The following is a 13067-nucleotide window of genomic DNA, read 5'->3' as shown; positions in this document are numbered from 1 at the left end:
GACCGCCGACTATTTAATTAATATAGAATACTAATATTTGAACTGATATTCGGGCTCAGAATCCCGTTCTTTAAGGAAATGGTGTTCATTAAGTTTGAAGTTGGTTCTAGACGCATTTTTCCTGGGGAATCCAATGGTTTAGAGCTTGTTTGAAAAAAAAGTGCCCAAAATTCCCGCTCGGTGTTCTTTATCGTTCTTCTCATGACCCAATCACCCACTAGTAGGAATAAGAATCCTGACATGTTACACCCCTGTTTAACTCCTGTCTTCACCTTGAACCATTCTGTTGTTTCACCTTGGTCGACGACCGCACATTGAAAGTCTTGGTAAAGGGCTTTTACAAGGTTCACTAATTTTCCAGGTATGCTGTATTTCTTCATTATGACCCAGACTTTCTCTGGGCAAGGAGTCGAAAGCTTTCTAGAAATCTATAAAATTGAGGTACATCGTCGTTTGCCATTCTTTGGCTTGTTCTATAATATTCCTCAATATAAAGATCTGATTTGTTGTCATGTTATATGATGTTACTTAATTCAGTCATTATATTGTAACTAAGATGTGTATGTTTCTATTACCGAGATGTTAGAAACCACGCAGATATAATGATAACCAGAGTTTATTCTACACTGACATGGGTCAGCAACACATCAACAGTGAGTCAGTCACATAAATGACATGAAACGCTGTCATGTAGTTAACCCACACAATTCACAGTTAACCCACAAAACACACCCACACCATGTAGAGATGAGGTCGCTCTTATATTTCAGCTTGCTCTGGTGTTGCCTCACTGGTGAGCAAACAGGACCAGTTTGCAATATTTTTTCCTGATGCGCTCTTCCTTCATGTCATCATCGAGTGTTCTCACAACATGATGGAAACGTATCTTGCTGTATGATTGTGATACAGAATGTATTAAAGCAAACACATGGTTGCTGTCTGCCTCACAGTCAAACATGTGCCGATCCAAGGAAGCAAATGTAGACCGACCGACCTCAGAAAGGACAGAAGTGGAAATTGCCACTCTTATCCCACTTTCACGAGGCATTTTGCCATTGCTTACAGCCAGGAGCCTCTTGACACAGCGTTCAGTCGCCTCACAGACACGAACAACACTGTGCGAGGGAACTATGAGGCCACCCCTGTTCTTGGTAACAATCAGGCTGTACATTGGTGTGGTTTGCCATTCTTCGTTGTTACTGGTCAATGCAGAAAGACATTGGCTACACTTCAGAGTCTTCCTCACCATCCTCACCACATAGCCGGCAATATAGCCAACACATGACTCTGTAAAGATGGAAAGTTGCTCAAAATTTGGAATATCCGCATAGTCGTGGTCCTCTTTTGCCGGCGATCTCAGCTCCAGGTCGTATCGTCTGGCCACCAACATGTCGTGACTCTCGTCAGGCACAGCCTGCTTTGCAACGCACTTGAAGGAAGCCGCATTCAGGATTCTGGTTGAGTCCTGTGCAGAACAGTTCCCACTTGCAGACTTGATGTCATGTCGCATCAAGAGGCGCTTATATGCGGCAACAAACTGCCGGGCCGTTGGGTTATTCCCACTTCCACATGCAATGCGGACCGCTCCAAAGAAAAGTTCAATGTGGTCTTGGCTCATTTTGTACGTGAGCAGGTATCGCAGGGGAGATGAGGCAGGTTTGACATATGTGAAATACAAAATTTTGACACTCTCTATGCAGATCATGAAACCAATGAAGGGGGTTTTCAAACGCGTATTGGTCATAACTTGACCATTCATGTTTTTGATGTTGGACAAGTAACTGTAGGCAGTATCCAGGAATGGCAGGAAAAGTCCTTCTCGTGATGTCATGAGTGGTGCCTTGTAGTTTCGTGCCAATGGATTGCGAGAATTTAGAATGTCAAACAGTTTGTCCAATGTTTCAATGTATTGGCAGGTAGCCTCACTGCCCTGAAATTCTGATAGTTGCAAACTGTCCCTGCAAAACCGAATTGCATCTGCCACACTAGTGCTCAATGTCTGAGCGGCTGTGTCCACCTTCATGACATTGCTCTTCCACTCGATGTGTTTCCGGGAGAGCTTATTTCCCAGACGCAAGCCTTCCCTCTTCTGCAGATCAAAGAGTGCCTGGATGTATTTCCACGCGATGACTTTTTTGTTGCCATCCTCCATCATTTTCATGGATCCAAGACAGTTTCTTGCAAGTTTAAGCATGTGACATGCATCGAGTACAACACAAATTTTATTTTCGGGATTTGCTGGGTGGGGAAATGTTGGTTTCACATTCTGCGGCGTGATGTCGGCACCTAGCTCACGTAACATTGTCAAATGAGCGGACGGTCCATCGCAAGTTAAGGAAACCACCTCTGCACCGATATCATGCAATTTTAGTAGACATTGTGTCACCAAATTCGCCTGTTCCTTCCCCGACAATCCATTTATCATAAAGTATGCTACAGGCACTTTCCAACTGTCATTCAGCTTCCATTCCCCGATTCCGATTCCCCGATCGACGTGGGAGCCCCAGCTCCTTCACTAGCAGACAAGACAGCCGGCTTAACGTTCGCCAGGATGATCAGTCGCCCTGCCCGTGAAATACCAGGATCGGGATTCGTACCAGGACCCTGAACAACTTCCTGCCCTACCTACTGCTACTGCGAAGTGGGAAGGCAATGGCAAACCACCTAGTGCTGTAATTTATACAACCCTCATTTGCAGTTATTGGCATCAGATAGCTAAGGAAAAATAACAACTATTGAACAATAAACTTCCAATTTAGTTGCATGTTCGAGTCCGGTGTATTGTATTACTTGCCCTGCTGGATGTGGACGAATGTCACAATCGGCTTCCCAATATGGCCGCCAAGCAACTTCCGCTAGCTTCAGCCGACAGCCGTCATTGGCTCTCCAGTTTATTATATACCTCCGTGTATTCAGGCTGCTTTTTCAAGCCATGGCGTTACAGTAGACAGAGCTCCCTTTTTATTTGTATTCAGGCTGCTTTTGCAAGCCATGGCGTTACAGTAGACAGAGTTCACATTTTTGTGCGATATACTTTCATTGTATTAATAGATAGTTATATTAATGTACCTACAAAAAGATACTTATTTAAAAAACAACAAATCAAACGTCCACCATGTCAAACTATTTAATTGCAAATGTATAGGCGTAGTCGACATTTTGTCTGCTCTCAGTGGTTTCCACATTTTGCTGATTTACTGCTTGATTTTCACATTTATAGAAGACTATTTATAGGTAAATCTTTGTGTTGCCGTTTTCGTGTACTTCATCTGTGCTGTCCACAAATTAAATGACCCAATATGCAAATTCTTAAAATTTCAGGTCAATCGCATGAAAATTGATGTTTTTATGTGAGGCTATTTGACCTTTTGACAAAATTAATATGACCCTACTGAAAAGCACTGAATTGAAAATATATAGAACGCTCATACACCGTGAAAAGTGCAGCTGCATGTCGCCATTTTGGTTAGCACGACTCGACCGACTTGCTTCGCGGATCTCGTTTGTTTTGAACTTGTCCCAGATTTTAAAAGCCAGACAACTGTTAAAATGCCATTTTGTGCGGCAATAAACTGCTTCAATCGGTTATGGAAGGGTTGTGGAAAGTCGTTTCACAGCTGTTTCAAAGTCGTTTAATTCATAGTCCACAGTGCTAAGGAAGTTGTGAAAAGGAAAGGATAAAGGAAAGTGTTGTAGTAACTGTGATAGGTTTCCTATTGTATTGAAAAACGATCGTGCAAAAGGTGAAAAAACGCAATCACTTTTCGCTCTGAATTATGTGTAAACGCATGACGGAAATCACCATCGCCCAGCATTGAGTGCCAACCAAGATGGCGCCTGGTAGCTACATCTCCATCTGTGTGGTGTGAATGGCAATGGTCATTCTATATATTTTCAGTTCAGTGCCGCAAAGCCGCATTGAGCTGGCAAAGCCAAAGCCTCTTGCCACTATTTCCGTCTCAACTTCGGATATTTCCGGCCGTGAAAAACTATTCCCTATGGCCGCGAGATTTCTAAAAAATAATTCTTCGTCAATTTTAGAATATTTGACGCCGTTTTCAGCCTCCGAAACGCTGTAATAAGCTTTTTTGAAATACTTTTTCAAATGCTCGAATCTCATTGGTTCCGGTGTTTGGTGACGATTTCCGTTGAAGATAACCAGGGCCCATGCGGTCCCGTGGAACGAGGTTGGTCTTAAAGTATTTTAATTACAAATTAGAGGTGCATAAGATTGTGAATCAAAAATAGACGGGTGAAACAAACTCCTATTGAACTTTTTCGCAATTTTTATGCATACTTTCGCATCCGCAAGATGGCGGCCTCCATGGAGCGATTTGGTGCGTCAAAGCGTCGAAATTCTCAAAGGATCCAGCAAAATCTGGCTTTTCAACATAATACGTACGCGTTCATTCACAACACCGGCTTCGCCGGCTACTAGTACCCGACTGCAAAGCGGCAATGAGCCGGCGAAGCCAAAGCCTCTTGCCACTATTTTACCCATCACTATGGCATCAGTAGGTTAGGTAGTTGGTCGTAGGTAGGTGTAGTAGGTACCGTACCTAGTTCAAAATGACACCATTTGCATTCTGAATGAGATTAAAATTTATAAAATTTCCTTCTTGATTAATTCGGGGAATTCCGTCTCAACTTCGGATATTTCCGGCCGTGAAAAACTATCCCCTACGGCCGCGAGATTTCTAAAAAAATAATTTTTCTTCAATTTTAGAATATTTGACGCCGTTTTCAGCCTCAGAAACGCGGTACCGGGAATAAGCTTTTTTGAAATATTTTTTGAAATGCTCAAATCTCATTGGTTCCGGTGTTTGGTGACGATTTTCGTTGAAGATAACCAAGGCACGTGCGGGCCCGGGGAACGAGGTTGGTCTTAAAGTATTTTAATTAAAAATTAGAGGTGCATTAGATTGTGAATCAAAAAAATACGGGTGAAACAAACTCCTATTGAACTTTTTCTCAATTTTTTTATGGATACTTCCACATCTGTAACCTGGCGGCCTCCATGGAGCGATTTGGTTTTTGAAATATTTTTTCAAATGCACGAATCTCATTGGTTCCGGTGTTTGGTGACGATTTTCGTTGAAGATAACCAGGGCCCGTGCGGGCCCGGGGAACGAGGTTGGTCTTAAAGTATTTTAATTACAAATTAGAGGTGCAAAGATTGTGAATCAAAAAAAGACGGGTGAAACAAACTCCTATTGAACTTTTTCGCAATTTTTTATGCATACTTCTGCATCCGCAAGATGGCGGCCTCCCTGGAGCGATTTGGTGCGTCAAAGCGTTGAAATTCTCAAAGGATTCAGCAAAATCTGGCTTTTCAACATAAATACGTACACGTTCATTCACAACACCGGCTTCGCCGGCTATTAATTTACCTTCGCCATATTCTCATAATAAAGCTTTGGTGAAAATTTGATGACAAAACTCAAATGGCAAAAAGGTTACAGCCCTTACACGGGCACTGCACACACACGGACGGACACACACACACAGACACAGACACACACACACACACACACACACACACACACACACACACACACACACACACATGGACATTTACACACACGCCGAAACACACACACACACACACACACACACTCTCTCTCACACAAAAACTCGTCCATTCATCGTAGAATAACTATTTGGGTTGAAATGTGAGGTCATTATACCAGTGTAAAAAAATTAACAACTAATTCTCACAACCAGTGGTATTGCTACATATTGCCCCATAACAAGCTCAAAATGATTTTCCTTGATGTTTTATTTTACATTGTATTTTACAAAATGGTATTATATATATACATACACACAGGGTGAGTCGAAAGTAGCACCCGCGCCCGATTTCTGTTTTTTTGGCTGTCAGATTCTTTCTGGGAATAATTTTCCCCCAAATAAATGGTTAGATAAACATGTCATTCATTTATTTCTACCTTCTTGTACACTAATACAAATGGCAAACAAACAATCAAGTGACAGAAATATATATATATATATATATATATATATATATATATATATATATATATATATATATATATATATATATATGTATATATATATATATATATATATATATATATATATATATATATATATATATATATATATATATATATATATATATATATATATATATATATTGTTACGGACACGACTTATTGAGATGTTATGCTGGGCCGAGCGGAATGGCCGCCGTGTTCGCACAAGTTACCCGATTATACTCGAACGTTGGCCGAATCGCGCTACGCTAGATCAATGAAGGAAAGGACACAACGGCTGGGTTAAATGACACGACACCAGGGGTACAGTTCTCAAGACCTCCGGAGGAGGTTATAATATGGGTTTGCAGAATGTTTAGATTACACGGACTAGAGGTACAGCACAGAAAGGTGGGCACTTAGACACGGTCTTATCTTATTCCCGACAGACCACAGACAAACGGGACAAGACTGACTCACACAGGGATTGATGGCAAGGAAGGGCAGAATCGATGGCTCAAGGTGCACCTTGGCTCAGGGGCAGAATCGACCCGGTCCGGTCCAAAGATGCGGGGAGGTATCGTCGCGCTGGAGGTGGCGTCCTTTTCTCTCCAAGCTCAGGCGCATCTGACGTCACCTCCGGTAAGTGGCTGCGTATATCCAGCGGGGAGTGACATGCCCTCGGCTCGTTAGCTCCGCCCCAGATGGAATCGGCCCGCCGCTTCTTATTGGGTGCGGGGGGTTACCGGGCTCCGCCCTTGACGAGGAGCTGACAGTCAGCCCCTTCGTGGTAACCCCGTCGGAGCACATGGGCAATGGCGGCTAATCAAGCCGGAGTGAGGACGCCCACTCCCCGCGCCGCCGCCGCGCCGCCCCCGCTGTGGTTGTAGTTGTTGTTGTTGTAGTTCCATGAGGAAGAGATGCGGGGAGGTATTGGGAGGTCCTAAACTTGCTAACGGTGCCATACAATCACATTCTGGTGCAACGAAGAGTCAGAATTAATGGAAACGAGTCCTTAACTGACATAGACTAAGAATAACTAGCAAGATGTCCTATAGTTGTCTACGTGAGATGCGGTGAACCTGGGCACGACATTTAATGGGGGAAAAAGGGGAAGGTCGGTTCTACAGAGTGTTGTTTACAGACAATGGGACTAGGGAATGGGGGATTGGGGATAGTTGGGGAGTATTGGGGAAATAGGGGAATATTTACAAGCGGATATGGATGGAGGCCAAATCCCATATCCGCAACATTGCACCCTTCTCTACCTCGGGGCGTCCCTACCCGATAAATTTTTACCTACTTTAGTGTGGCACTCAGATGTAGTTCCCTCTACTATTAACTCTACCCTGAGTGCGACAGTTTTACAGATGTTCACAAATGAGTAAATATGTCCCCCTGCGACGTTGCACCCTTCTCCTCACAGAAACACACCCACAGGATAACCGAATCGCGGAAAGCATCCTCAAACTAAACATACAGCCGGTAGGGAGCATCTATCTATAATTCCAGTAATCTCTGTGTGTATGTATGTATGTCTGTATGTCTGTGACCGCTGTTTCTCGACAACTACCGGTCCGATATACTTTAAACTTGCCAGGTATATTGCTGGGGACCCGAGGATGTGCCTTTTAAAGGTTTCATATTAATCGGAGAAGTAGTTACCAAGCTATGTCCAAAAAACGATTCAACCAATCAGAGAGCAGCGAGCTATCACGTGTGCCGAACGTGGCGAACAGACTCTGCCTCGGACGGCACATTTGAGAGCGTATTCATTTATTTCACGTTGGCAAACTATGTTGCCATTAAACTATGTTGTAAAACTAATTAAAACTAATTTGCGACATATTAATCGGAGAAGTAGTTACCGAGCTATGTCCAAAAAACGATTCAACCAATCAGAGAGCAGCGAGCTATCACGTGTGCCGAACGTGGCGAACAGACTCTGCCTCGGACGGCACATTTGAGAGCGTATTCATTTATTTCACGTTGGCAAACTATGTTGCCGTTAAACTATGTTTTAAAACTAATTACGTGCACGCTATGGCGATTTCTTTACCAAACTCCGCAAGCCGTTCGCTTTGGACCAAACCATTTCATGTAAATAGAGGGGGGGGATTGTCACCGTACTCGCAAGCCGTTCGCTTTGGACCAAACCATTTCATGTAAATAGAGGGGGGGGGGATTGTCACCGTACTCGCAAGCCGTTCGCTTTGGACCAAACCATTTCATGTAAATAGAGGGGGGGGATATAATTTTAGATATATATATAGTACGGGCATGCCCTAGTTATTTACAATTGACGCTACTTTATTTACAAGACTAACCCAGGACCTGTGATTGTTCTTTCTGGGGGGGAGACAGTCTGCTCTGCATCAATGCACCATTAAAGCACCCAAAAACGCACCAATACACACCCTCAAGCACCAATCGGTGCAGTCACCATTGTTCATGAAAACAAGTGAATCCTCTTGGATTGCGCTGAGGTTCGGGCATGGAATTTCTAGGAGGAAGTATAATTTGTATGCAATGAAAGTACATGTAATATGGGATCGAGTAAGATCGAGTAAGCTTCACCAGTGCGCGTGCGCGAATTTACAACACGTCGGCAGCGAGAAGGCGTTCCCCAACAGGAACCAATCAGGAACTGCCACGCCCACTTATATGATCTCAGAATTCCTGTGACAGGAATTAGCGTTACACTGGCTGGAAGTCATTCGCTAGAGGCGCTTCCTCAGCGCCAATCACCAGTGCGCGTGCGCGAATTTACGTCACGTCGGCAGCGAGAAGGCGTTCCCCAACACGAACCAATCAGGAACTGCCACGCCCACTTATATGATCTCAGAATTCCTGTGACAGGAATTAGCGTTACACTGGCTGGAAGTCAATCGCTAAAGGCGCTTCCTCAGCGCCAATAAAAACAACAACCCCTAACCCTGCAGGTGTCTCTTGCTCTTCGGCTCCCTCTGCTGGTTATTATTATTGTCTTCCAGTTGTTGTCTTTCTTTCATTTTTCTTACTGGCGGCCTATTTGCAATAAAGTGTGCCCCATGTGTCCTTTTTATTTTCTTTATTTATGGCCCACAGGGCCGACTACGTGTGGTTCACCTGTGGGGCATCGGTGCCCTGTGGCCAAGGTCCGCCAGCAAGATTTCGGGCCCTCATGGCCGGTTCCAGCAGAGGGGCCATGCCCCAACCCATGGGGTCCATCAGTGGTGCTCGGCCACAGGCATGTGGTCCATAATGTGGTGCATCGATGCAGACAGCTGGTTCTGAGAGTGCCGGGTGCACAATGGCCGACTCACGCACGCTCCCCTCGGCACCCAATGGCGCACAGGTCATGTGGGAGACAAAAGGGGAAAGACAATGAGCGAGGGGTAAGGTCACAAGGGTACACATCAATAAGGCAATGCAAGGCGAAATGCGTACGGAGGGCGAAGTGGGAAAGCTCGTCCCTACCGTACGTCACCCCCCTGTCACCTACCCTACCCTTGCCCTTACCCCATATGTACAAAAATCTACACATTTACAAATTCGTCACTACTGTCACGTCTTCCCCATATTTCCCCTATACCAAATTCGTCTCCACAATCCCTCTATCCAAAATTTGCCATCACCAAATTCATCATCAATCCTCATAAGGAGGAAGAGATGGAACAACAAAACACAATGTCACACCCACGTCATGATGCGTCTCACATTCCAAACATCTGCACAATAAAATAACAAAACATGGCATGGTGTGGAGGTACGTCATCTCAGGTGAGTGCATGTAGATGGTGCGAGGAGACTTCAATCCTAACTATCCTCTAAATGACATTAACACACTTTACACTACCCGGGGTCTTTCCCTGCCAATCCATTGGCCAACTTACACTATGGGTTCTAAAAACCAATTCCCATTGACCAAACTGTGGTGCCTCTCAATTTGGGGTCTCACTCCCCCGATTCATCTCTCGGTGCCCTCGCACAATTTCTGGGCTGCGACGTGTAACTCTCCCAGCAGGTCTACCCACCTGCACACCTCCACCACTGCAGTTGCCTCCGAGCTTACCTGCTCCTTACCCTAACCTAACTACCTGGGGAAGGCCCTCTGGCGCTCTCCCCACTCGGTGCCCTCTCTGGCACTGGGCTACCCGGGTCCGTCCTCCGGATCCTCGGGCCCCACTGACACTAACGGCTCCCAGAGCCCACCTGCGGCCTCACCTGGCCGACATCCTCACAGTGGTGGAGTGCCCAACCAACTACACACACGAACAGGCTACACGCCCAGCCATTTCCACAACACTAATGCACCCATCCACAATACCATTCTGCAACCGCACCACAAATGCCAATATCCAACCACAATTTACCTATACCCTCTACCTATTCTGTAAACTACCCTCCCCGGGTACTCGTGAAAAGGGTCCACTCTTCCCCCATCCACACCTTCGCACCATGCACACCACTCCGTACCACTCGTTCCCTGCTCCATGTATTCCACACACCTGTACTTGCACACCTGTGCTCTCACACCTGGTGCCAACTGCACCCTTCTCTCCCCAAGCGCATTCGCGCTGATCCACAACACTCACTACTCATACACTGCTCCACACTGCTCCACACACCTGTCCAGTTCTCACACACATGGCATCATCTCATCTAACTACTCCCCTCTGAAACTCGCGCTTCCCAGTCGTCCCTTTAAACTATTGCGCTCCCTCGTCATTATAATCCACACTAATCTACCTGCGTCCCCACTACAGGTATCAAGTCTCCTACTTAAATCTTGTCACCTGATGTCATCTTCTAGGGCCCTATCAATATCCTAACCCACCCGGGCTAGTTTTCACTGCCATACACCCCATAAACTATAGCGCATTTGCCCCACCTTTGTGAGGGATGACAGAGTTGCCATCCCACCACATCGGGCATCTCCCACTACCAATTTTGCACATCAAATTTCAACAAATCAAAAATTTGCCAATCACTACTCATCATCTGCCAATCATTACTGCCAATCCTTTGCCAATCATCACATTTTGTTTTTTTCTAATTTTGGGGACAAAACACTATCCTCATCACCCGTCTACTTATTAGATCCTCTCGGTGCGCCGTGACATCATTAAACTCGGTTCGTAAAGCCGAGCAATGAATTCGGGTGGTTTGGTCGCCTGCAGGTTGAGTCCGTCCGGCTTTCGGTTCAAGGGAGGTGGTTTGGTTGGACCGAGGCTCCACGCACCATCTCGGCGCGGCACCTTGCAGTCCCGGGCCCGATGGCTCAATCTCCCTCGGTCGGAACCCCGTCCCCACGAGGGGGCACCGTTCCGCTTCCTCCCACTCGCCCTCGAACCGGACCGGTCGCCTCGCCCGCCAAGGCCCAGACTCGACCGTGCAGGGCGGGGCCAAGCCCGAATCGGCAACGACGCTTCGAAGAGAAGCGACGCAGCATCGACCCGCGCCGGGCCTCGCACCCAACAAAGCACCCCTCGCACCGAGCGCTCGCATCGGCTATCCGTCGCCCTAACCGCTAACCTGGTTACCGTCGATGCTTTACTTGCATGCTCACAAGCATACGCTACCCCTTTCACCCTCACAAAACCTGGCGTTCCAACGCCGTCCGTACATTCCACCAACGCTCTCTCTGTTACACACCACACCTCTCGCGCACACTTCGGTCCACACCTCTCCTCCGTTACGTCCTCCGTAACACTCACCATGGGCGTGCACTCCGTATTGCTCTCACTCCCTGTGTCACACCCCGTACACACCGACGTGCATTCTCGCTCGCACTCGGTTTCACTCCCACACTTTATAACACACCCACTCGCCGACGCACACTTTTTCCTCCCACGCGTGCCATTTCCACTCACACGGGACCCTTCACCAACGCCCGGATGCTTCCTCGATCCCAAGCGCGCGAAAATTCTTTTGTCGCTAAACATCCACTTACTACATCTCCCCGCACAATACACAGCACGTCTCACCTTCGGGGTTCTTCTTCCTCCCTGCACCAAAACCTGCAAACTTCCATTTGGATTAACGAGTACATCATCATGATTTGAGCAGGGACTTTGTACATAATCCATTTCTCCCTGCAATTCCCGGGCTACCTCCGTCATCTCTTCAATTTTAATTCCCAGCACTACTTTTTCTTTATTCACCTCGACGACCACTGGCTTTAATAAAACACCCTCTACCTCATCGGTCGCCGGCTTTTCCAAACCCCGTGTCGCGATTTCTACCCCCGTCATTGTACCCGCGCTTTTCTCCGCTTCGCTCAACCAGCGCTTTTCGACTCGCGTTACCTCCTCGTGCACCCCTGGGACCCTTTCGCCAAACTTGCGGTCTCTGTCCCTCTGCTCCCTTGCCTCTGATATCCGTTTTTCCACTTCACACCTGGATTCCTCCCTCAATTTTTTTAGATCACACCCGGATTCGTCTGACATGGCATCCCTCTTCCAATTATACATTGACTCTTCCATAGAGGCCCTCATTTGTGCCATAAATTGCTCCATGAGGGCCTGCATTTGGGCCATCCCTCCCACTTGTGCAGCGGGTGCGGCCGCCGTAGCCATGTGCGAGGCGCCATTTTGTGCGTCTGATACTCCCTCAACCACACCTTCTTTACTCTCCTCCACCATTTTCCCCACTTCTTCCCTGGGGTCCTGGGTTGATTCTGCCTCACTCTCCTCTACCGGAACCCAGCCGTCTTGGTCTGCCATAGCGCGACTTTCAAAATTCGGGTTTTTTTTTTTTTTTTTGTAAAACACAATCAAATTTCGCCGTTATAATTTCGAGCGCGTGAAACGCGCTCCGGGACCGATCCCACTTCCCGACACCAATTGTTACTCTAATAGTACAATTGGTGTTCCAAAATTTGGGCTAAATGAATTTAGTCCCAGGTCCGAATCCAACTCCTGACAACCAATTGTTACGTGCACCTTGGCTCAGGGGCAGAATCGACCCGGTCCGGTCCAAAGATGCGGGGAGGTATCGTCGCGCTGGAGGTGGCGTCCTTTTCTCTCCAAGCTCAGGCGCATCTGACGTCACCTCCGGTAAGTGGCTGCGTATATCCAGCGGGGAGTG

Source organism: Myxine glutinosa, chromosome 9, assembly GCF_964187855.1.
Source record: "Myxine glutinosa chromosome 9, kmMyxGlut1.1, whole genome shotgun sequence".
NCBI lineage: Eukaryota > Metazoa > Chordata > Myxini > Myxiniformes > Myxinidae > Myxine > Myxine glutinosa.
This window is presented reverse-complemented; position numbering follows the sequence as displayed.